The 24,884-nt window shown below is 37.9% G+C and overlaps 1 protein-coding gene and 1 long non-coding RNA gene across 2 annotated transcripts in view; one reads left to right on the top strand and one right to left on the bottom strand.

Annotated features, from left to right (window-relative positions):
* LOC135786705 (tripartite motif-containing protein 16-like protein) overlaps window positions 1-24,884 on the top strand; it is a 38,862-nt gene that overhangs the window by 9,403 nt on the left and 4,575 nt on the right. The window lies entirely within an intron of this gene.
* Window positions 18,734-20,114, bottom strand: LOC135787499 (uncharacterized). The gene is made up of 3 exons (XR_012335562.1): window positions 19,677-20,114; window positions 19,519-19,578; window positions 18,734-19,390 (listed from the first exon to the last, which is right to left on the bottom strand). It is a non-coding gene; the product is annotated as an uncharacterized lncRNA (long non-coding RNA).

The raw sequence follows: 24,884 nt of genomic DNA, 5'->3' as shown, positions 1-24,884 counted from the left end.
ACAGATGTTTTTTCTAAGTTCACTCAGGCTATTCCTACAAGGGATCAGCGAGCAAGTACGGTAGCTCAAGTTTTGGTCCGCAATTGGTTTCAGTTGTTTGGAGTGCCTCGTCGCCTTCATTCTGATCAGGGACGAAATTTTGAGAGCAATCTTATCCGCCAGTTGTGTAAACTGTATGGTATACAGAAAAGTCGCACTACCCCTTACCACCCACAGGGTAATGGGCAGTGCGAACGTTTTAATCGAACCCTACATGACCTATTGCGTTCTTTACCTCCTGAAAAAAAGAAGCAGTGGCCTCAACATTTGCCGCAGCTTGTCTATGCATATAACACCACAGTGCATCAGTCCACAGGGGTAAGTCCACATTTCCTTATGTTTGGATCGGAACCCAGATTGCCAGTTGATTTTTTGTTGAATAATCAATTGGAGATGACAGTGGAAGTACCTGAAAGGTGGATTGTGGAGCATCAGGATAGACTCCAGGTGGCATATGGGGAAGTGCAAAAAAGGCTGAGTGATAGGGTTGCCCGACGTAACCAGCGCCATAAGAGTAGGATAAATGATAAAGGGTTTTGTGAGGGTGAGTTGGTTTATTTAAGAAACCATCAACGTGGGCGGAATAAAATCCAGGACATGTATGATTCATGTTTATATAAGGTTGTTCGGGCACCAGGTGAGCAGAGTGCAGTATATTCGGTCGCTCCGCTGTCTCGGGAAGGGCCGGAGAAGCAGGTGCATCGGTCAGAAATGCGTAAGGCATTTTATGAACCTGGAGCGTCAGATGTGGGCCCTCCTGTTCTTAGTGAAGTGTCTAACGGAGGGGCTGGTACTGACTCTGCATTGGAGAGGGATTCTGCCTCGGATAGTGATTCTGTGTCGATTGTAGTATTGCATAATGATGATGAGGTTGTCCCTTTAAGTGCTGGTAGTGAGGACCACTCCGAGTGTTTGCTTGTCTCTGGGGAGCAGCCGTTGAGCTTGGGGCGTCCAAAGAGAAGTACAGCAGGTCAACATTCAAACCCTTATAGATTACCAAGATCTGTGGCAGCAGTTAGTGAAGATTCAGATTAAAGAATAAATTTGTTATTTTGGGAATTTATTTATTGTTATCGTCGGGTCGCCGATTCATTTGGGGGGGATAGAATGTAGCCAGGCAAGGCCTATCAGTACGGGGGTGTGGTTGGCTAATTAGTCCAAGACTTTTTAAGCAGGCACTGGGCAAGAGGCCTTGAAATGTGGGCCTTGTTTTGAAAGCACATGGGATGGTGCTGCTTTGTTTGGCTATGTGGTGAATTTGCCCCAGATGAGGTAGGCCAAGTTTATTATTTTTGTTTTGGTTGAATTGTTTATTTAAGGGGATTTATTTTGATTGTATGGGAAAATTCTGGTTGTTTATTTAGATGCAGATGAATTGAGTAATGCTAACTGGGTATGTTGACTGCTGCCTGTGTAGGTAAATATATGGGCTTTGCTTAGTTTTTTAAATAAGATTGCATGAAAGGTTTAATTTTGAATTTCTCTTTGGAAAGGTGTTTTTGATACTCTGATCTGGATAAATGTTCAAAAAACCAACTGATTGTTATATCTGCTATTTGCCAATGAAGGTAAATGTATTTAATATTTTTAAATAAAAATGAGTGTACAGTTGGTAACCATGGTTTTAAATGTTTAGTGTTTTTGTAGTGTTTTAGATGTGGATAAAACCTGGAATGCTGATTGGCTGCTTTTTGGGTAGCTGATAAAGGTAAAGTTGTGTTTTTGGTTTTCTTACTTTTAAGCTAATAAATGAAATGGGGCAGTTGGTAACGGTGTTTAAGAAAATGTTAATGTTTGAATAAAATAAATGATGTATTGTTAATTTTTGTTTGTTTTTTCTGTTTTAGTTAAGTTGATTGCTGTTTCTCCCGTGTTGTTTTTGTTTAGTTCCCTGGTCGGCCGGTCTCAGAAGTGTGCTGCATGGTGGCAGCAAGTGTACATTGTGAACTGTTTGTGTACGAGTCCGGTTGGCTGGGGTTCTGTTATCTTTTTTTTCTTTGTTTCTTTTTTATTGATGACCATCTTCCCAGCCTTATGTCATTAGCTCGACCCGTGCTTGTATTCTGTGTGTGTATCCCTTTGGGGTATGGGATCCATGTTTGCTGTGGTTTTCTTTGAAGTTATGAGTGAAGGGTTATGTTTTGAGTTGTTTTCTATTTGAATTGTGGTGTTTATTTCCATTGATTTTTTTGGTTCTTTCTTTTTACTGTCATTAAGAAATTGATGTTTCCTAATACCTTGAAGGTTTTCCACACACAAAAGAACCAGCTACTATAGAGAGCTTTGAGCTGGTGGTTAACATCTTTAAGAGCTGAGATTAATTTTGGTATTAATTTATTTAAATAAATCCTTTCATGTCTGTTTAATTGTGTATATTATTTTTGCCCTATCATTTGTAATAAACCTTTTTTGTTGTACTTTGAGTAGTCCAAAGGGTTTTGACTTTGTGCCTGTGCATTAAACAAGGTATTCTCTTTCAATTAATGTTGAAGGGGTGGCGTAGTGCTACAGTTGGCTTGAGCAAATAAAGTAATTTTTGTTTGGCACCTGGAACGTTTGTCTTCTGAGTATTTTTCTTATGAAGATTCAAGCTTAGACTTTTTTGCCACTATACAAGCAGACAAGCATGAGTACATAAGTGTGCTTAGAGCCTGACGTGACGTTTGTTTCTATTTCCCTGTCAAGTCCTCAAACCTGAGGATTCTGAGGCTAACAGACCCAGTTCCTGCTGCCGTAAACCTCATCACACCAGTGATCTACTGGGCTCCCATCATCATGATGTCCAGCTGATGTCTGACCAGTGACCAGCAACTGCTTTTAATATGTAGTACTTAACTCTTTCCCCACCAGCATTTTTTTTTTAAGTTGCCAACCAGCGGCAGCCTTTTTTAATGATTTTCGCAAAAGTTTAATGTCTTCCAGAAATTTTTTACTACTGGATCGCCTTAAGGGGGTCGCACATCGGCCGTGAAGCTTAGCATCGCGTCGAGTCACGTCTAGGACAACTCGGAGGTATACTGTACATCGTAAACCGGAAGGGCACATTAAATAGCGCGAGCTTCGTCAGATAGCGTCTACCAGAGATGCTCACAAGTCTCTGAGCTTGAGTCCGAGTCAAGTCTGAAGTCTTTGAGCTCGAGTCCAAGTCAAGTCTCGTTGTAACAAATAAAACTCTAATAACAAATAAAGAAATTCTAAACATTTATAAAAAAGAACAAAGTTGCTCATTAAGTAGGGTCTAAAATTAGCATTAGGTACATAAATTAAATTAAATGGATAATAACACTGTCTTTATTGTACAAATTAAATATTATTATTATTATTTTTAGAGCAATAGAAGTAATTTTCTGATTGTCTTGGGTTGAGGTTACTGTCTCTTTAAGAACAAATTCGCCCAAACTGGTTTCTGACTGGTTTCTTAAGACATAAACAAAAATGTTTTTATAAGAAAAAGAATACTGTGAGATCATTTTGTGTGTATGTGCCCTGTCAAGAAAAGAAAGATTTTATGTTGGCTTAACTTTTGAAACACTTCTCTCTGTATGTGCACTACTGAGGGCACTTAAACGCGTGCTCAAACACAGGCAGAGGGCGAATTCCAAACAGCGCTTCAGGAAGAAGATGCCGCAGTCGCTTCACATAAAAACGTTACATTGTTTTTCATTGCTCTATTCAGCAAATGTATGTTAATGGACTACAGTATGACACAAAGTAGCGCAACTCTGGACCTGACTGGAGCTGGACCGGACACACTTAACCGCATGTGCGTACAGAAATCTGCTCACTTGAGCACCTTTTTGCGGTTAAATTGTTTAACCATTTAAACAATTGCAAGCCTTAGAAACACGTTAATGATAAACTTACCCTATTTAAATTGCATATTAATCCGCGAATCGCATGCGAGCCGAACCGCGGATCCGTCACATCACTACCCAAAGCTTCAGATGAATGGCACAGCAGCGGCTGGTGCAGTCGACATGTATGTTCGCGGCTGCGCACGCGGAGCAGATACATCACGTGTAACGTCCTGGGCAGGTTGAAGGTAACGGAGGGACTGTTATGACAGCGAGCTCATCAGACGTTTCCTAAAAATAAACATTGTTTACGAGTCGCACAGCTCGAGTCCGAGTCTGAGTCGTATACTCATAGAAAACCATGTGTCCAATTTTTTAGAACGGCGCAGCCCTGAGCTGCCCGTCCTGTGTGCGACCCCCTTAATTCTCGCCGATGACTACCAACCGCTTTCTTTAATGGCCCAGTTCTTCCTGTGTTTTTGTAGCTTTGATTGTGTTTACAGTGAGCAATATAACATGTGTTCATATTTCAAGTGTTAAAAAAACGCAGTATTATTCATACAATTTACTTATCTCTATAGCGCTTTGTTTTTTCACTGTCCTAAAAACGGGCTGATGTCTTCCTTGTTATAGGCTATGAAGTCCCTTTAGTGTTTAGTGTGTTGTGATTTGACAGCAGCTTAGTTTATCAGAGCCGTTTGAGCTGGCAACTGACGTATTCCTGTGGGCGGTGTTTGGTCAAAAACTCTTTTATTGACATCATTCAATTGGGAAATAAAGGGCTGTAGTCCAAACTGGCCATTACCTGTAGGCTTTGAAAGGGACCCCTGATAAAAAAATATATCGCCTGGCAGTGAACTTTATCATTTTGGCGGTATTATTTATGCTGTAACAGCAACATTACTGCTGATGCGGGATTCCCCTGTTTCAAGATGGCAGCTCTAGTTGAAGCATTCGGTCCAATGAACTGCCGTAGCCAAGGTGACATCTAGTGTACATATCTATGGCATTGCAACAGGGCGTAGGAGTAGAGGTGTCTTGGCCTCAGCAAATGACTGGAAGATGCAGACAGATCTAAAGAGGCGGCTATAATTCCCAGAGGAGATAGCACACACCAGCCTCAGACCGGATGTTGTCCTCTGGTCTAGGGGCACTAAGCAGGTGGTGCTTAGAGAGCCAACAGTACTCGGAGAAGAAAGAATGAAGGAGGCTCATCAGCATAAGTGCAATAAATATCAAGACATTATCCTTGAGAGCCAGCAAAATGGATGGAAGCCCTGGAATTTACCAGTGGAGGTCGGCTGTAGAGGTTTTGCTGGGCAGTCACTCTGGAGAACCCTGGGGATGCTGGGTATTAAAAGGTATGGCCAGAAAACAGCTGTTAGGCAAGGTTACAGAACAGGCTGAAACAGCTTCCCAGTGGATCTGAATGGAGCGAGAGGTGGATTGGCAGAGCCAACCTACTCAAGGGTGAACTACGACATAGAGTTGGTGGTGGTGGTCAGGGGTAGATCCAGGAAGAGAAACAGAAGAAGCGATACCATTGGCTCACAGTTGGTGCCTGGGTAAGTACCTGTAAAGGTGGGCCAGTTGCCATGGGCTCATCATATTTTGCATATTTAGAGTCTGCTTAGTAAGTTAGCTAAACTACAGATGATATTTAATTTGATTAGTTTGTTGGCTCTATCTTGGTGACTCCTTTGAGTACTGAGGTTTGTCTGTGCTAGGAAGGAAGTGAAACACGAAAACACATCTTGTCCAGCAAGCTCTATATTATAAATATGTATGTATTGTTTTTGTAAGTGAACAAATATTTCTTTTGTTTTATTTGTTTTGTTCAGTAAAACTTCATTATGTGTCAGTCAACAGAAACTATGGAAATAGATCAGTAAATCCCTTACGGTTACACCTTCTCACAGGTATGAGAAGGTTTAACAATACACTGTAAAAAATGTGTAGAAATTACAGTATTACTGGCAGCTGGTTGTCATGAACTTACTGTAGATTTTACATGTATGTTATTTACTGGCAACAGTTTGTACAAATTAAATGAACATGAAACATTTTCTGTCTTTATCTTCTACAGTAAGTTACTGGCAACCAGCTGCATAATTTCAGCTAATTTTATTATGTTGCTGTTTGTAAACAAAGAATAAGATGATATATTTACTGTTACACCTTTAATGTATACGGAAGTGTATCTTGATATGTAAAAATAGTCTGTTTACATCTCTTTATCAAAGCTGTTCAAAACTTTTCCGCCTAAACTAACCTTTTCCCTAAACCCAAATTTTCGCCTATTTAAAGTTGTTTAAATGAGTTATAGTAACTTACCACTAGTCAACATACAAAACAATGAGTTGACTTTCTTCTTGAGATTTATTAATAATGAAACTTTAAAATGTATGGCAGCAAAAAATTTCAATGTAGTGTCTCTGCATTTCCCCACCACGGTGCAGTACTTTAGATCGAAATCTGATGTCCAGTGTTGGGAAAGTTCACTTTCTACATGAACTAGTTCAGTTCACCGTTCACAAATTGTAAAAGAACTAGTTCAGTTCATAGTTCATATTTCAAAATTTTGAACTAGTTCACAGTTCCAAAAATGAACTAATTTATAGTTATTTTTTCCCATATTATTTTTCAAAACTTATTGCCATTATAGCCCATATAGAACCGCAGACAGCAATTATTTTATCAGTTTTAACACTGAAGCTGAATGCGTCAGATTTCCTCTTCATATCCAACTTTAAAGGAGACATATCATGCTAAATCCACTTTCTTGGCTCTTAAATGCATTTTGTTGTATATTTGTAGTGTTTATAAGTACATAAAAGTTGAAATTAGTCTCTTCAGGTGCTTTGTTGATATCTTTATATTCTGTTTTGGTCATATTTTCCAACCGGTTCTGATTTTTCTATTATCTATTACGTTTTTTGAACAATTACGTCACAGTATTTGCAGCGGAACTGCTAAATAAGGACATCGACTTCCAGCCCAACACTACGAGCAATCCGCCATTTTATATTTCTCGCTGCGATATTGTAGTCCAAGCTCAAGGATGCAGAAGTTACGAGAGCGTAAGAAATGTACTCACATCTGTGGGTAAAGTCATTTTTGTGTGCCCGAGGCACTTTAAGGATAACTACTTCACCAATCTCCGCCAGTATAAAGAAGGATTTGCCGATAGACTTCGTCTGATTGAGGGGTCAATTACTTCTTTCTTTGGAGACGACGAGCAGAGCACTTCGGTAAGCAGTTTATAACTTAAAGTAAAAAAGTAAAGTACACGGTGGTCATGGTTTAGCAGTGCTGTTTCTCACTCCGAAGGCTGTAGCCTGCGGAGATCGCTTTTGGGCATCAAGCCTGGTTTAAGTTAACTGAGCATCACATTTGCAAGTCATGAGCATATTACAACAACTTACGATTAACTAAGAATAATAGTAAACTTTATAATTGTTAATATTCTGAAATAAGACCGTCTTGATGACGTATGCAGCCTAGATATGCGACCTCCGGAGGCTGCAGCCTCACACCATTGCGATACCTCCATATGAAGACGTTGTTCTGCAGGTTCGTCGTCTTCATTTTCCTCTCAGTCCGTTTCCGACTCTGGCGCGAACATATAAGGCTGGATGGACAAGTCTTCCGTTGTTGACATTTTGTGAATAACGAGTAAATAAAAAGTTTCTGTGCAGCTAGATAATCGTATCTCTGCTATAAAACTACAAAAATGGCCGAACGGGGTGGAGTTTAACCGAGTGTCACCTCTGCAACCTGGAGAGGGGGCAGGGTATGACGTGCATTTAAAAAGACAGTACCAAAACGAGTTGCTCTCAGATGCACATCAGAAAAGGGGTAGAAAGGGGGCCTGTGGGGCTATAATAATGAGGAATTCAGACCCAAGCATTGCAGTTTCACTTTACATAGACCACAAATAGAAGATTTATATGTAAAAAGGACAGATTTAAAAGCATGATATGTCTGCTTTAAATCCTTATCCAACCAGGGTTTACATTAGCATTGACTGTCTTTTATTTTTATATTTGCTTGCACATACCTTGAAAGGCTAGCCGGGTGCTTCAAGGGGTCGCAATCGGGGCGAGAAGCGCTGCGCTGCGAGGCCTCGCGTGTAGGACAACTCGCAGATATTGCACACCTCACGTGCACGTTAAATAGCGTGAACTTAGAGTCTATTTCAAGATCCAGAATATGCGTTAGCAGCCTATGTTAATTGTTAACGGTTTAGGACAAATATGATGTTATTTAATGTTAAACACTATGGGCCCTATCTTGCAGCCAGCGCAATTGACTTTGTCAGTGACGCATGTATCATTCGTATTTTGCACCGGCGCACAGCGGGTTTTTCCCTCCACAGACGCACGTTGGCAAACTAGGGAATGAACTTGCGCTCCCTGGGCGGTTCAGCGCAAAAAAGGAGGCGTGTTCCACTTTGATTATCTAATCTACACAGATGCAACAGTTATTTTTGCAAATCATAATTTGTTACAATAAAAAAATATTAACACATTAGATAAGGGAAATCATTGTGGTGAGCATTGTGGTGATAGTTTTTATTTATTTTGTGTGGCTGCGTTAAAATTCTCATGCAAATAACGATTAAAATATTTTCATAAGTTTGTTGTGTGGCTGTATTACGATTATTTTATGTAAATAATAATTAAAATGTTTTCATAAGAAACCTTAATGTATATGAACTTGATTTGTAAGTGTTCTTTGGGGTTGGACCTTGCTTGCGTTTCTTGGGTCCGATTTCAAAGCCCCCAAACCCTTTCAGTGGTGAGGGTGGACGCAGATCTGTGTAGAGGCAGATCCACCTCCCGTTACACGGCGTGCCCGATTTATGCTGGCAAGCTTGGGACTCCTCCGTCTCCTGACATCATTGTAGCGCTTGGCGCAACGATGGGGATGCCAGCTGATGAGACAATTGCGGCTATTTCCTCCCACGCCTGTTTAACCGACGCTGACGTTACGCCCAAACCACACCTATGAATAATGAACCTACTTCAGACCAACCCCTTATTGATTTGCGCCTGGCGCAAGAGTTATTTCTCCCGCCGGGAAAATAGCAACAGTGCCCAAGATCCGCCCACAAAGTCACTTGCGCTTTGCGCTTCGCACTTGCGTTTCAGATCGTTAAAATAGGGCCCTATGAGTGGCACGGCAGGGATTTCAGCAGAGTCCAGAGTCAGTGTTGTTTTGATGACCATGCAGCTGCGAAACACTGACTGGTGGCGTGTTGCCAGATTGGGTGTTTTTCCGCTACACATTAAGGCCTGTTTACAGTGTGTTTTAGCCGGGTTTTCGCCTGGAAGACTATAGGAATCTGGCACCCTATTGAAAGACAATAAACTGAGAGAGCGTTCGTTCACGAGCACAACACTGCTGATGTCATTGTATCAATTGCATTAGTGAATCATATCTTACTGGTAAAAATAGTTGGAAAACAGTGTCATTAGCAAATGTCATTAGGGAAACTTAAGGTAATTGTCCAGGATTGTTGTGTGAAAGTGAGTCATAAACAAAGAGCGCACTCTGCTTTAGGCCTAACTGCATTGTAAAAAATGATTTGCTGCCTTAAATGTTTTGTTTAATTAACTCAGATTTACAAGTCATTTCAACTTAATATTATTTATGGTAAAATGGACTGCATTTATTAATGGACTACACATTAAGGATAGACAAAATGTGAGATTACGTCATCTAAAATTGGGTATTTTTAGTTAATCAAATAAAAACATCAAATCATGTTTGTTTTTGTTACTTCATCTCTTCTGGATATACTGTGAAGAGATTCTAAAAAATGCTGGTTTATTTTTAAACCAGCTTTGGGTCAAAAAGGGACGAGCCCAGCAGCTGGGTTGAAATAAACCCAGAAAATGTTATATTTGATCCAACAATGGGTTAAAACAACCCATCATGTTATATGTGTTTTAAACAGATACTCTTTTGTTCCAGTTTTGTTTGCTGCAATGAATTTGTCTAAAGTCCCCCTAGAAGACAGCTATACCATTATCAGCTAAAAATGAAAAAAAAAACACAACAACATTAAATCAATGAACAAATGTACACATATATGTACCTAAATAGCACATACAGTGTATTAGGACGTTTGTGAAGTGTACAGTCTCAGTTACAGCTTTTGTACCTTTATTCTGAGAGTACAATGACTTATTATTGCCTACAATATGTTCATTGTGCAACTGGTCAAAGAACAACTGGTTTACATTCCTGTGTTGAGCACACATTGTGCCATAGTGAAATATGAGAAAATTACGCATTACCACACTAAACAATAGTACACTGTTAAAGGTAAAAAGTTGACTAAGCAACTTATTTAAGCTAAGTGAACAGCACTTAAATAGTTATCTTAACAACTCTACTTGTTCATATTACTAGAAAAACTGGTTGACTTAAATGTTTCAACTAACCTTCACTTAAAATTGCAAGTTGCATTGTAAAATTTAATTAGCTGCTTTTACGAAAGCATGAAAACCGAATGACTTTAAAATTCTAAGTAAAGCATTGTATTACTTTTTGGGGTGGTTTCCTGTTATATTAGAACATTTAAGTAGTTTTTATAAACAAACCTTACAAAAAACAATATTGGTGTGTGCCTCTTGAGACAAAACAATGGCCCTGATATACACTCACCTAAAGGATTATTAGGAACACCATACTAATACTGTGTTTGACCCCCTTTTGCCTTCAGAACTGCCTTAATTCTACGTGGCATTGATTCAACAAGGTGCTGAAAGCATTCTTTAGAAATGTTGGCCCATATTGATAGGATAGCATCTTGCAGTTGATGGAGATTTGTGGGATGCACATCCAGGGCATGAAGCTCCCGTTCCACCACATGCCAAAGATGCTCTATTGGGTTGAGATCTGGAGACTGTGGAGGCCATTTTAGTACAGTGAACTCATTGTCATGTTCAAGAAACCAATTTAAAATGATTCAAGCTTTGTGACATGGTGCATTATCCTGCTGGAAGTAGGCATCAGAGGATGGGTACATGGTGGTCATTAAGGGATGGACATTGTCAGAAACAATGCTCAGGTAGGCCGTGGCATTTAAACGATGCCCAATTGGCACTAAGGGGCCTAAAGTGTGCCAAGAAAACATCCCCCACACCATTACACCACCACCACCAGCCTGCACAGTGGTAACAAGGCATTATGGATCCATGTTCTCATTCTGTTTACGCCAAACTCTGACTCTACCATCTGAATGTCTCAACAGAAATCGAGACTCATCAGACCAGGCAACATTTTTCCAGTCTTCAATTGTCAAATTTTGGTGAGCTTGTGCAAATTGTAGCCTCGTTTTCCTATTTGTACCCAGTGGGGTCTTCTGCTGTTGTAGCCCATCTGCCTCAAGGTTGTGCGTGTTGTGGCTTCACAAATGCTTTGCTGCATACCTCGGTTGTAACGAGTGGTTATTTCGGTCAAAGTTGCTCTTCTATCAGCTTGAATCAGTCGGCCCATTTTCCTCTGACCTCTAGCATCAACAAGGGATTTTCGCCCACAGGACTGCCGCATACTGGATGTTTTTCCCTTTGCACACCATTCTTTCTAAACCCTTGAAATGGTTGTGCGTGAAAATCCCAGTAATTGAGCAGATTGTGAAATACTCAGACCGGCCCGTCCGGGACCAACAACCATGCCACGCTCAAAATTGCTTAAATCACCTGTCTTTCCCATTCTGACATTTAGTTTGGAGTTCAGGAGATTATCTTGACCACGACCACACCCCTAAATGCATTGAAGCAACTGCTATGTTATTGGTTGATTGAACAGAAATTGAACAGGTGTTTTTAATAATCCTTTAGATGAGTGTATAAACATACAATATCAAATATCAAATGAAAGAACAGAACCTCTGCTTTCAAACAAAAAAGTTTCATCCTACATTTATTTATTATTTTTTTATCAAATATGGGTAGGTTTACAAAATACAAAATTTTAAGCAAAAAGCTGAGATAATTGTGTTTTTGGATTGCCATATTGCCAGAAAAACTCGCCATTGGAGGCATTTTCTCTTAATTGACAAGTTAACTCGTTAATGGCGGGAAAAGAGTTAGTATATATTTTTACTACTGGATCGCCTAAGTCTCCAGCGACTATAAACCTCTTCGTTTAACTTTAATTTTTTTATTATGCTGCTGAATGATCTCCGCTTTAGCACAGTAAGTGACAAGCTGATCTACATCAGTCCAGTTTGCTGACATTTCTCATTGTGAATGTTGTATTACATGTAAATCCCTCATTTTAAAGAGTTGAACCAACTTCATGTTGCCGTGAGACGCGCGTCCTCACAATGTCACGCGCGTTATTATTTATGCGTCTCATTCATCAATTCCTGATAACTTCTTCGATCTAGTTTGCAACATTTCTTCCTGCGAATGTTGATATGCATGTTAATCTCACGCTTTAAAGAGCTGAACCATTACTTTTGTTGTGATGACGCTCTTCATCACTACGACACCCAAAACGGCATTGTTTCGGCTTCTTGTTCACACAGAGGGTTTTCCGTGTATCTTACTCTTTCCGGCAACGATCCCAGAAGATTTACGGGACGTGTTTGGTTCACACAGAAATGTTACTGGTATTTTCTGGGACCAAAGCTCTGTATGAATGGGGTTTATGTCTGGCTCTCTCTCAAGCATTTTTTCTCACAATGAATTTTTTCCCACAGGGTTTTTCTTCTAGGAGTTTTTTCAACCCCTAAGGAGTCAACTGACATTAACTTAACTTAGAACTTAGAAAAGTTCTGGAGAAATTACCTCAGGTAATACTAATCCAGTGCGAATAGATCAGCTGTAAAAATATATTGTAAATTTAATAATTTCCTGTTATTTTGCGGGTTTCTTTCAAACATAAAAGCGCTTAAAGAAGCATTTACCTGCGTTCTAGGCGGAAAAACAAGTCAGTGGAAACTCAGTTCCTGAATACCATGACACAGACTTTAAAAAAGTCAAAATCACTTTTCAGAGCCACAGAACTGATTCTGAAACTGACGTTCTCCCCAAACTGAAATTAAACACAGTGTTTCGAGTTTTTCTCGTCTGTGTCATGTTGTTTGCACATGTGATATCAGGAAGCAAAGTAATGTGCACGTGCGACTAGAGAGATGTGCAATCAAGTTACACCTCCCATTTCTGAATGTTTACTGAGATTTCTAATCCTGTGCAAATTGATCATCAATATTACAGACGTCCTGTGGTAAAATTACATTACGCCATCTACCCCCGTAAAACTAATCCCATCTGAATAGATCTTAAGCCGCTGTACTTCGCTACTTTTGTTGTCCTCTGATTTTTCTTTGTTTTCTCCTGTTTTTATTCATGTAAAGCTGCATTGAAACAGCTGAACAATTGTGGAAATAGCTATATAAATAAAATGTAATTGAAATTAAATTGCTACAGACAGTTTTCTTACGTCTGCTGAGTAAGTTAGCTAAACAACCGGTGATGTTTAATTTCATTAGTTTATTGGCTCTATCTCTGTCACCCCTTTGAGTACTGAGGTTTGTCTGTGCTAGGAAGGAAGTGAAAGATGAAAACACATCTTGTCCAGCAAGCTCTCTATCATAAATCTGTATGTATTGTTTTTGTAAGTGAACAAAGATGTTGTTTGTTTTATTTGTTTCTAATGATTAGTAAAACTGCATTATGTGTCAGTCAACAAAAACTATTGAAATAGATCAATAATCCTTAATGGTTACACCTTTTCAAAGGTATGAGAAGGTTTAACAATAGTGGTAAATTATTGTGTTGCTCTGTGTGAACAAAGAATAAGATGATAGATTTACTGTTACGCCTTTAATGTATACGGAAGTGTATCTTGATGTGTAAAAATAGTCTGTTTACATCTCCTCATCAAAGCTGTTTCCCCTAAACTATTTTTTTTCCAAAACCCAAATGTTCCCCTATTTAAACTTGTTTTAATGAGTTATAGCAACTCACCACTTGTCAACATTCTGTGTAGTGTCTCTGCATTTCCCCACCACAGTTCAGTACTTTAGATCAAAATCATACGATATGATGTCATTGTGTCAAGTGCATCAGTGAATCATATCTTACTGGTAAAATAGTTGGAAAACAAATATTAAATGAACCATTTGTTTGTATATGCAAATGTCATTAGGGAAACTTAAGGTAATTGACTAGGATTGTTGTGTGAACGTGAGTCATGACAAAACAAAGAGCTTATTCTGCTTTAGACCATAACTGCATTGTAAAAAATTATTTGCTGCCTTCAATGTTTTGTTTAATCAAATCAGATTTACAAGTCATTTGAATGTATTTATCTTGAAGAGATTAGTTGCTACAATGTATTTAATGATGTTGACTTATTTCAACTATATTTTATAAGTTATAACAACTTATCTTTAAGATAAATAATAGTAAGTAAAAAAGCACAGGCTACATTTGATCAATATCATCATTAACCCTAATAAGTCCCACGGGGTCAATCTTACCCCTAAGCCACTTTTATTTAATTAAAAAACATGGTTCCCTTCATCTCAGTGGAATAAGATGTTGTGACTTTTCCAGATTATCTGTCAAGATTCATATAAAAAAAGCTGGGCCTGATTCGGTCGTTCTAAAGAGGTGTAAAAAAATCACCAAAAGAGGCCCTTTGGGGGTAAAAATGACCCCTATTGAAATGAATCGGAAATGCAAAAAAAAGAATTCTTGTTATTCATCAAATAAAATCAATGCATCCAGAATAAATCTGAAAATTTTGACACAGAAAGGTAGGCCTGGTACTAGAGCACAAATGCAGAAATATAGAAAAGACATGCTCAATCACACACAAACAGACACACACACACACAAAGGTATGACTATTTTTTGACAGAATTTGGCAAAAAACAGCCACAGATGCAAAACAAAGATGTGAAATGCTCACACAGGTGTGTGCATGCCCACCCCCCCCGCCCCCCCCCCCCCCCCCCCACACACACACACACACACACACACACACACACATTCTGGTTTCCATGTTTTGTGGGGACATTCCATAGACGTAATGCATTTTATACCATACAAACTGTATATTCTATTCCCCTTACCTGCCCCATTCCCTAACCCCAACCATCACAAAAACCTTTCTTGTACCTTAGATTTTCAATAAACATCATCTTGTTTGATTTATAAGCTTGTTTCCTCATGGGGACATCAAAATGTCCCCACAAGGTCACAAAAACACTGGTATTCCTATCTTTGTGGGGACAATTGGTCCCCACAACGTGATAATTACCAGGTACACACACACACACACACACACAGACTCTCACACACACACACACACGCACAAAGACACAGTAAAACTTACACACACATAAAGACACAGACACACACAAAAAGACAAAATCACAAACAGGCACGCACGCGCGCGCACACACAGACAGACACACAGACAAACACCCTTACATTTAGTCAAATTTCTGGGGCATTTAAAAAAAAGTTGCCAAGTTTCATGATTTTCACAAAAGTTTAATGCCTTCCAGAAAATGTTCTTTTTTAGATAAATAAACATACAATACATCAAATTAAAGATCAGACCCTCTGCTTTCAAGCAAAAAAAAAAAAAAAACGTTCCATCCTACCTTTATTAGTTCTGTTTTAATCACCTCTTAAACATGGGTAGGTTTCTTCAAAAACAACATATTTACAGCAAAAAGCTGAGATAATTCCATTTTTGTGAAGGGCTTTTGATAGAAATCAGATGAATAGCGACCTTTAAAACAAACACGGAGGTCTTTCTCTTTCACGTGAGGCGTTACTTCCGGGTTGTAAAAGTTGCGGAATTGGCAGGGAAGCGTTTTCTCTTAACTGACCAGATAACTCGTCAATGGCGGGGAAAGAGTTACAATTGCAAGTTGCATTGTAAAATATAATTAGCTGATTTTACTAAAGCGTGGAAACCGAATTACTTTAAAATTCTAAGTAAAGCATTGTATTACTTTTCAGGGAGGTTTCCTGTACAGGGTTTAGATTAATCCAGGACTACCCCTAGTTAAGTAGTTTTTACAAACAAACCTTACAAAAAACAATATTGGTGTGCCTCTTGAGACAGAACAATGGTGTTTATAAATTAAGATAGCTCAAACATGCATTTTAGTCTGGGATTGCCATGTCGGAAAACCGCACCATAGCTGGCAAACCTTAATAAACTATGTAAATATATTCATTAAGTATAATTATGTGGTGACTCAGAAGTGTTACTTAGGTTGAACTGTTAATATGTTGACTGAATAAACACATTTAAAGGTTAAAGGTGAAACTTAAAAAATAACTTCAGTGGTAAATGATTTACGTATTTACAGCTTTACAAACGTACAAATTTGTACGTAAATTATTCCTATTCATAAATATTAAAATCGCGGGCATTGGCGTTTCTTACTCATATTAATTGCATGTTTTCAGTCATATTTTCTGACTAGGAAGGAACGTTTTGCCTCCTGGGTGGTTGTCTGTACTGTAGGCCTACAGTATTTGCAGTCATGTGTTTATACATATACATTATTGTATCCTTTACACGTTTCTCGTCTTCTATCCAGTTTTCCTTAACTGGGCATCTGATGTCTAAGACCTTTCTGATCTGTAATGTTTTTGGTGTTAATGTTTGCTAGAAGTTCTCTCTATCTTTCATCTCTGCAATGTCTAATTTTAAACCCGTACAGGCGCGTCGTCCCGTGAGTCTGAGTGTTAACTTTACCCGGGCTGAGTAGACCCATCGGTTAAACGATTGAGACGCGTCATGCAAAGAAGTGGTAAAAACCCGATCCTGCATTTCGTATTGTTGTCATGAGTGCCCTGCACATGCAAAACTGCTCGCGCTGTATCAAAATCTACATTTGGTCACAGTTAGGAGCCCTTAGTGTCCCCTGATTGCCCACTCGCCCAATCTTGTCTATGGATAATCCGGCTCTGCTCAAATTTATAAAACATGCTCCGTTAGAGACATACTAGTGTTTCTTTCGTAATGAGACAGCATTGTACTCCAACCATAGACTGTTAAAAAAGATGGACGACGCGACGTCGCCTCGCTCCATTGTAATGAATTGAAGCTAAAAATGTCCGACCATGGTCACCGCCATGTTATGTAAAATATCAGTTTGGAGCAAAGGCATGCGCAAAAGGTATCATCCGTGGAGTGAGAAGCGGAGCCGCCGTATTAAACTTCTGCCCAAACGCTCACGCGTCCAATTCAACCACGCCAATAATAACGACACTCCCCGTTTCTACAGCATCAAATTACTAGCTAAAATGAAACTTATCACAACAATGAACACTTGAACATATATCAGCGTGATTTACAAACCATCTTTCAGAAACTTTTATTGGAAGTGTAAATATTTTTTTTATTTAGAGCAGAGTCCCATTCGTTTAAATGTAGAGGGCGGGGTTTATGACTTGTACTACAGCCAGCCACCAGGGGGCGATCAAAGAGCCAGAGGTTTCACTTTTCAAGATTTATGAGGCACACCCGACTCCAACAAGATATTTGTTTACCGTTGCAAGACTTTAAGCTGCTCTGCTGTGCAACTTCAGCTCACTGCACTCAGGGGGCGGAGTTAAGAGGTTTGACTGACAGTATTATTTGATAAATATATTTGTAAAACAATCAAAATAATCTACTGCTATTGTTAAACCTTTCTCATACCTGTGAGAAGGTGTAACAGTAAAGAATTTACTGATCTATTTCAATAGTTTCTGTTGACTGACACATAATGGTGTACTGCTAATTAGAAACTGGAACAAAGCAAATAAGACAAAAGACATCTTTGTTGACTCACAAAAACAATACATACATATTTACGATATAGAGCTTGCTGGACAAGATTTGTTTTCATGTTTCACTTCCTTCCTAGCAGAGGCAGCTGCAAACTTAAAATCATTGTTTCATCAAATATCCAGCCTGAAAGCTCATAAGGTATTTTTTTGCTAATGTTTTCATTTGTTTGCTTGCCTGTTTGAGTGCAGTCATGTCTGCAAAATATATAAGAATATTTGCCGTCTTAAATGAGCTAATATTAGTTATCCCCATATACTTCAAAAGTGCTTTGCAAACTGAAGCTGTGGCGTTTTTAGTTTTCCGTCATGATACATTTTGCCACGGTCTATATTTTTGCCTTTTTCTAGTTAACAGTAATACTAGCTGTGAATAGTATGATGCTAAGTTTTCGAATGTGCAGTTGAGAAATTTGTCATTTTGAGTTTAACCCACAAAATTTCTGTAAACACCGGATCAAATTTAGGCTGGTTTACACTGCATTTTATAAATGAGGCCTCGGATCTGTGATCTTATGACTGGCAAAACAACTTTGACAAAGGGATTACTGGCACTGACAACAGTGATGCCAGCAACCACAGGCAGTCCTGGTTTGCTTTGTATGTGACTAAGGTAAGGGCATGCCAAGAATATTTTGAATATTAACTTATTGTTATTATTAAGCCATACAACCGATGTCTGTGGTAATATATGTTGATAAACTATATTGCTCATTAGTAGTTCATGTTAGCAATGTATTGACGTATCTTCTGTAATACATATTTATATGTTGTTGTGCTAGCAGTGTGGCGATGCCAGTTAAGACATTTGGATCATATTTTAGAACAATGCTAATAACAAATCATGAGAATATAGTGATGGTTTAAGTTGTTCTTGTACTCAGTTATGTGTTGGCAAATAAAAAAGCCAGAAAAAAAAATATATCATGTTGCATTTACATTTATTTATTTACAATTTATGTATATTCAAAAATAAAAGATTAAAGTGTAAATCCTGCAGCATTAATAACATTTTGCATCATTAATAATTAATTTCCACAATATGAGGATTATCTGTATGCTGTATATGAAATGTTAAGAAGTGTGTGTAACACTGAAGTTGTGACATATTTGTAAATATGATAAAGACTTATCACATCATATTGCATTTACATTACATTTAATGCCAACATTATTTACATGATCTCTATATCTTTTAAATTGTTAAAGATGCCAGTTTAACCGTTGAGTTCATGCTTAATCCAAGCCCTAGATAGAGAGGTTTAGTGAATGTAGTTTGGACTCTGTGAATGAGTGTCATTGTATCAGAAACATTGTAGAAAGACAAAATGCCTGCGCTGTGATCTACATCCACTCCTATTTTACAACAGTTGCTTATTACTGGAAGATCTGTGACTTTTTTATTATGACAGAATGAGAATCTGGAAGGAGAGCAGAATAATCTCCAGGACTGATCATTATATCCAAATCTGCATTCATCACCCATTCCCTTTCGACCGATGCTCTTATATGACACTGATATAGACACGGCATTACCCCGAGTCAGTTCAACTTCACAGTAACCGTGATCGCTCACGCTCTCTTTACACAACACTTGCTTCCAACCATGAAATCTGTCGGGATGTTCGGGGTATTTATAGGTGGTGTCCGTGTCTGTAATCGCTCTGTTCCCTTCAGACAGACGAAAGTTTTTATTTACTGTGTTTAGATCCAGAGTGAAGTGACGGAAATCTGGTAAAGATAAAGATATAATCTTATTACTGTATGTGTCGGGATTAATATAACACTTTACTAAGATCAATAACTCATTTCCATCTTGATCATAATCTGTTTGTTAGATCAAATAGTTTTAAACTTACATCTGAGAAAATCCTCTCGGTTTTCATCTAGTGGACTGGAAACGATTTGACATTTTATCACTATGAAAACAAAAAGATATCTGCCGTGTTAAAGCCATGTCAAGAGAAAATTAAACCGATATTATATTGAATGAATAAATGATTGTGAAACAATGTACCTGTACTAGATATCATTTTGATTTCCTCTCTACAGAAACTCTGCAGTTTGTCTCTGAGTTTATTAAGAGATTTGTCAACATCATCATAAGAGAGAAGAGTACTGACATCGATTCTGGGTAATTCTGAAGATCCAGAGACAGAAAGAGACTTGCAGCTCTACACAAACAAACAAAAGATCAAATTACTTTACAAAACATCTGACAAATATGAGTGTTGTTCATCTGTCAGCACAATGTCAGGGTGGTTTACCAGTGCTTTATTGGGCAAAACAGTTATGCTTGCAAGGGGGTGAACAATATACCATCCATCCGTTAGCCCAATGGCGGAAACCAAACGGCATGGCGAAGGATTATAGCGCGTTCGGTCTATTCCGGCGCTTTGCAGATCACGTTTTGGCGTTACGTAATTTAGTTATATTTATCTCTTATCTGACTCCAAAGACAAAAATTTAGTTTATATTATATTACAAATCGGATTGATTATTACTTTTAAAACTTACAGAATTTAGATGGATTTTTGTTTATTTATTCTGATAAAGCTCTGTTTTTACACTTGTTCATTCGGTTCTCACAGTCGCACATGATCCTAGTACGGGCCTCATAATTAATATACTGGTCAACGGTCGTAAGCGAATCAGTGTTGGTCGCTGCCAGAGGTTGGACTATACGCTTAAGTGGCCGCTCTCTGCGTGCTCAACTTTAAACATACTAGTCCCCTTAGAGGTGACACTTAATTATTACAATAATTATTTCTAATCAAAATTAATGAATAGAATAATATTGAAATAAACAGAGGTTGAGGCTGACCCTATTTAGAGTAATCAGAAATGTTACTCTAAACGGAAACACAGCCTCCACACTTCTAAGTACACTTAAACTAACGCCAATTGCTATTCGTATCTCACAAATCCTCAGCCGATGTATTATTCACTATCTAACTGGGATTGGGCCGATCCATTTACAGAGCATCACAGAATAAAATCAAACATAACAATTTATTGACCAGGTAGGAAAAACATAATTCAGAAGCCAATTTACATTCCAATTCAAATACGAGGAAACAAATATAATCAAATGAGAATAATGCATACCTGGCAAATGATGAATAACTGGTTACAGATTTCTCAAAGTAAAATAAAATACATGATGCTGTATCAAAGACACAGCATCATGGGGGTGAGTTTCCATGTACAGAAAGACCCGCTGAACCATTCCCTTAAATATCCAGAGAGACAAAGCATATAGGAATTTGGTACTGATTGGTTGTTGTAAAACTCAGGGTTGTTGGCTAATATACATACAGTGGGTGATTGGTCAACATGTCTCCCAACATTAGGTTAAATTTACTTATTTATTGTCACAGAATAACAATGAACATTTTCTCCTCCTCAGATCTTTAATCTCCTGCTCCAGCTGTTTCAAGAGACCTTTAGCTCGTCTTCTCATGATCTCTGATCAGCTGTGTCACCTCAAAGTGACTTCTCTCAATGCATGAGATGAGTTCAGTAAAGATCTTCTCACTCTTCTCCACTGCTGTCTGTGAACACTGTCACAACACAGACAAACAATTCATTCATTCATTCATTCATTCATTCATTCATTCATTCACATTTACATGTTTGTAACAACACTGTGTGTGTTAATTTTAACACATTGTTTTGTGTTAAACTATTCAACACATTATGTGTTATTTCGTATTGATTTTGAGTTCATGTAAATAAAACACTAGATGTGTTGTCCTTATAAGAAAGATGTCCCAATTTAACACATTCGTTTTAAGAGTATATGTAAAATACGGGACAAATCGCTTCCCGTATTGATTTGATACTCGTCATTTTGCCTGTAAATACGGGACGATTCCGTGTTTCACGGGACGGGTGGCATTGCCACCTTCCATGCACTATAACGTTGGTTGAAAGTTATACAGGAGGTTGTATATGATGAACAAGCAGTTACTCTTCAGGTGCTTTGAGGCTAGGAAGTGCAAAGGTAGAAACTAGATCACTACTCACTAAATAAGGAGTGAATCAAAACATTCATTTGGCATTTGCAAGTTTACCTAGCATGATGGCTAATTAGCGATTAGCAAGCTAATAATATAATACACATTCATTCATGAATAAGAGTACCATTTCATTTTTTAATGTTTAATCTTCAGTGCTGTGAACTTGCTCAGCCAGCTATCCATCGAGTTGTGTGTCATCATCTTACTCAAACATTAGAGTGTCCGTGCTCAATTAAAAGCAGAGACGGCATCTATCTAGGTGAACCGAACAACGGTGTAATGATTCAGTTCGATTCCCAAGACAAGACGATGCTTACCCGACTGGCCAATAGGAACGTGGCCCCGCCCATGACACAATTTTCACAGAGAAAGCGAAATCCTGACACGAGAGCAAAGAAAAGCGTTTTGATAGAAACACTTTTTTTTAGAGAAAATGTTTACACACTTATAGCAAAAAACATATACTTGAGAGATTTTTTTCAAATTTATATTTTTATGTTCTATCATGAAAAAATACTTTCTCTCAAAACTTTTTTTTAGTCTCAAATATTATTATTTTTGCTATTGGTATGAAAACTTTTTCTCTCAAATATTCTTTTTTTTCTCACGAAATGCTTCTTTGCTATCAGTGTGATAACTTTTTCTTTCAAATAGTTTTATTTCTCTCAGATCATTTAACTTATCACATGTAATAAAGACGCATATCTCGCTCCATACACCCTTGCAGCTGAATATTTTGATTTTATGCTTGGTCAAAGAATAAAAACTGATGACACATGATGTGTTAAACAAAGGTCAGGGGTATAATCTTTTAATCTTAATAATGTTGTTTTGTAGTGAAAACACCGTCCAGTGTACAGTACAGTGTGTGCTTTTACAATAATGATGTCAATGGTATCCGTGCATGTCAAATATGCAGTTTGATGTGTGTTTTTGTGGAGAAGTCAGTCATGAAGCCTTGCATTATCAGATTTTCAAGTACACTACAGTTTATGAACACCAAGTTAGCTGTTTAGCAAGTTACAGTAGCAAGTTTAGGATTTACCAACTGAAGTTATTTTTTAAGTTTCACCTTTAACTTTTAACAGTGTAAATTGAAGGAGTGTTTTTATTCAGTCAACCTATTAACAGTTTAAACTAAGTAACTCTTCTGAGTCACCACTAGTTAATTATACTTAATGAATAGATTTACATTGTTTATGAAGGTTTGCCATCTTATGGGGCGGTTTCCCGGACAGGGCAGTCCCAGACTAAAATGCATATTTGAGCTGTTTTAATTTATAAACACTTTGTACAGACATATCTTAACATATCAGGGCCGTTGTTTTGTCTCAATAGGCACACCAATAGTGTTTATTTGTAAGGTTTGTTTGTAAAAACTACTTAAATATCCTAATGTAACTAAGTCCTGGATTAATCTAAACCTTATCCAGGACACGGCCCCAAAAAATAATAGTAAGCTTTACTTAGAATTTTAAAGTCATTGCGTTTCCAAGCTTTAGTCAAATTTTACAACGCAACTTGCAATTTTAAGTGACAGTTAGTTGAGAAATTTTAGTCAATCAGTTTTTCTACTAATATGAACAAGTAGAGTTTTTAAGATCACTATTTTGAGTTCTGTTTACTGAGCTTAACTTAACTTCCCAAGACCTGGGTTTTGTTTTGTCTTTTTTTTCAGATTTCTACCAGGTATTTTGGGGTTAGGAAGAACCAATAAATATAATAACCAAGTTGTTTTCTAAGAACATAAAGCAGTGTATTTGTCCATGTTTGTGTACAACAGGTTCCACTTACACAGAATTAAGTATTATGATGCAAACAAACATAAAAAACATTCATGTCCACATATGTAGACATACAGGTCTTAGGAGGTTAAATAAGTTCTATGTCTTTGCTTAGTCAACTTTTTACCTTTAACGGTGTACCATAGGTGAGTGTGGCAATACGTCATTTTCTCATATTTCAGCATGGCATTCTCCACGCATAAATGTAAACCAGATGTTCTTTGACCAATTGCACAATGAACTTAATGTATGCAATAATGAGAATAAATGTACAAAAGCTGTAACTGAGACAGCACACTTCAAAAACGTCCTAATCATAGACAGTAAAAGAAAGGTCCTAATAGACAACGTGATCTCAAGAGAATACGTGTGTATTTTTACATTTCAGTGTGGTTGTATACGTACATTTACTTACGTTTAAAACACACTGAAACGTATAATATTGACGTTTTGACAGGACTAATACGTACATTAATTTTTATATTTACAGCTTTACAAACGTACAAATTTGTATGTAAGTTATTCCTATTCATAAATATTAAAATTGCGGGCTTTGGCATTTCTTACTCATATTAAAGACGTGTTTTCAATCATATTTTCTGACTTAATCATTTAAGACCCATTTACCTAATGAAATGATTAGGATATTCAGAGAATTTCACAAAATTGAACATATTAAAACTTTAAAATTAATAACATTTCTGTATTTAAAGGCTCGCTAAGCGAATCTGCGAGACGTTAGTTATTGTTGACGTTTGAACTGTTTTCAAACAGACGGAGCGTAGCTAACTCCTCCCCCTCCCCCTTCCTTTCGTGCTTTCATGCGAACCCCCCACCCCCAAATCCTTTTTGTCGTATATTGGCTCGAATACTTTGTTTTGTTTTGTGATGCTAGGTTTGGCCACTTGTTGATATTGCCATTTGTGAAGCCTGGGCTGTCTACAGAGATTGCGGTTTTTTACAGTTTGATCAGCGGACAGGCAGCAAGCAGATAGTGAGGAGATGTTTCCGGTATGTAACAAAAAATGTTTTATGGTCTAAAACGCTTCAATTCGCTTAGAGCGCCTTTAACTATTTTTTTATATTTAGTTTCTTTGCCATGACACACAAAAACGCATTCTCCTATGCTGTCTTCTATCAATGCAATACGTTATTATTACTATTAAGCAACAATTACACCAAAATTCACAAAAGATGTTACTTATTTTCATTTGCTGCAATCCACATCTTTAAAATTCATACGATTGCGAGGAAGAATCCAAATTCAGCCTTTAATTCAGCGATCTTGATCTGAGTTCTCATCAGCCATCGTAAAGTCAGATCGCTAGGCTAATATAAATTTGAATTCAAATTTCGCGCCTCAAAAAGCTTTACGACAGTGATATCAAATGCTCATTGGCTCTTTGCGTCCTGTGACAT

The sequence above is a fragment of the Paramisgurnus dabryanus genome, chromosome 20, assembly GCF_030506205.2.
Source record: "Paramisgurnus dabryanus chromosome 20, PD_genome_1.1, whole genome shotgun sequence".
In the NCBI taxonomy this organism is placed as follows: domain Eukaryota; kingdom Metazoa; phylum Chordata; class Actinopteri; order Cypriniformes; family Cobitidae; genus Paramisgurnus; species Paramisgurnus dabryanus.
This window is presented reverse-complemented; position numbering and strand designations above follow the sequence as displayed.